Source organism: Propithecus coquereli, unplaced genomic scaffold (assembly GCF_000956105.1).
Source record: "Propithecus coquereli isolate 6110/MARCELLA unplaced genomic scaffold, Pcoq_1.0 Scaffold477, whole genome shotgun sequence".
Taxonomy (NCBI): domain Eukaryota; kingdom Metazoa; phylum Chordata; class Mammalia; order Primates; family Indriidae; genus Propithecus; species Propithecus coquereli.
Genome location: NW_012150585.1, coordinates 1,099,971 through 1,101,761, shown reverse-complemented (window position 1 = coordinate 1,101,761; position 1,791 = coordinate 1,099,971). Strand labels below are relative to the sequence as shown.

At 58.6% G+C, this 1,791-nt stretch overlaps 1 protein-coding gene across 2 annotated transcripts in view; it reads left to right on the top strand.

The window, feature by feature from the left end:
- Positions 1–1,791, top strand: part of DDX6 (DEAD (Asp-Glu-Ala-Asp) box helicase 6) — a 39,799-nt gene that overhangs the window by 3,532 nt on the left and 34,476 nt on the right. The gene's annotated exons all lie outside the window — the stretch shown is intronic.

Here is a 1,791-nt window from a genome sequence, read left to right as displayed (position 1 = left end):
ATACATAAAATCTGGGTGGGAGATGCCATGTTATTAATTTAAAAAATTTTTAAGGAGAACCTTCTTTTTAATCTCAACAACAGTCTTTTCACTATTCACCACCTTCCCGTTGGCTGTGTAGAAATAAACAGATCTCCAAAGGAGAACAGGCTACTTATCCAGAGCTTGCTATAGCAAGGGAGTCAGCCACCATCCATCACTTAGTTTGGTAGAGACTCACAGGCAGGCAGAGGAGTGGAAAGGCTTTTTAGCAAAAAAGGTGGGAAACTTCAGGTCTGCCCTGATTGGAGGTTGTTGGCACCGGGAAGCTGGAGAAGGGCTAACTAGAAGTCAGGCATCTTATGTGATTGGTTTGGGGAGCATATTTGGCTTTCTCTGATTGGTCCTGAGCTGGAAGCAGCGGCAAGAAATAAGGAAGCTGCCAGTTAATAACCAAGTCCTCACCATGATGGGCTGACTGCTGCAGAGGTCACGGGTAGGAGTTCCACTGTCACATAGGTTGGACCATTGCCTGTTGTATATTCAGTCCCTCAGCTGGGTGAGACCCAGGTTTTCATTTTCCCTTGACCTAGTTAGTTTTTAGCTCCTAATTTTTGTTTTACTTGGAACGAGACAGCAGTTCTATTTCTGTTAAGGATAAACAGAGACATTAGGATCTTAAAAGTAATTATGGGAACTAATGCATAAGTATCTTTATACTGAGGGTCAGGCAGGAGAAAGAATCACTCTCTGCCTTCGGTTCCCCATTTCCTTACAGAACTACTTGTTTCAATTACAACTGAGGCACGGCCTCCTCCCCCCCATCCGCGCCCTCACAGCCAGGTCTCGCCCCCAAACCCCTCCCACTGACCCACCCCCTCGACTTGGTACCCCGCAACCTCCCCACTGCCCCTGCGTAGCACCCCCAGCCCCGAGGGCTCCGGAGCAGTTCCCCCCAGGCCACCCTCACGGCCCGGTCCCTTTTCCCCTCAGTTTCCCCCCGGCGCACCCTCACGGACCGCCCCGCAGCGCCCCCAGCGAGCTCTCCGGAGTCCTCCCTCCCTCTGGGTGCGCCGTCGGTCCCGGCCAGGCCCCCTTCCGGCCCCCGCACTCAGTCGCGCGCCGGCGTCCCGGGGCCACTAGTTCCGCGCGTTCCTGGATGGAGGCGCGCCCTGGGGGGCTCGGACGCGGCCCCCTCGGCCCAGCAGCATCGCCCCTGGGCCACGGGAGAAGTCAGGTCAGCTTCCTGTCCCCGAGCAGCTGCCCAACCGGGCAGTTCTCAGAACGTGTCCTCGGTCAGGAATAAGTAGATCCTCCTCTGGTCTCAACCCCCGGTTTTCACTTTGGAGGGGCGAAGGCAGGGCGACTCTTGCCAGCCACCATTCCCCCATCCCTTCTCCGCTGAGGAAAATGCAGCCCTCCTGTCCCTTAAGAAAGGAACCCGTATTTCCCCGTGAATTTTTCTCTCGTGTGACAGAACGGCCCCCCATTTTCTTCTCAGGGGGCTTCCGTGGCCCTGCTTCCCCCGGCGGCCAAGCAGCGGCCGAGCTCTCGCCATCTTGAGTGGAGGAGGAGCCGCGGCCGCCGCCATGCGGAGAGGCAGTGAAAGAGGGAGGAGGCGGCGGGCGGGCAAGCGAGGGAGGGGGCAGAGGAGCCGAGTTAGCTCAGCCCGGCGGCGACTTCGGCGGCGCCATGAGAGCGGGCAGCGGAGAAGGTAGGGCCGGACAGCCCCAGGAGCGGACGGCGCGAGCGGCTAGGCAGCTTGGCCCCCGGAGCGGGGCGGGGGCGGGGGCGGGAGGCGGCCGCAGCGAG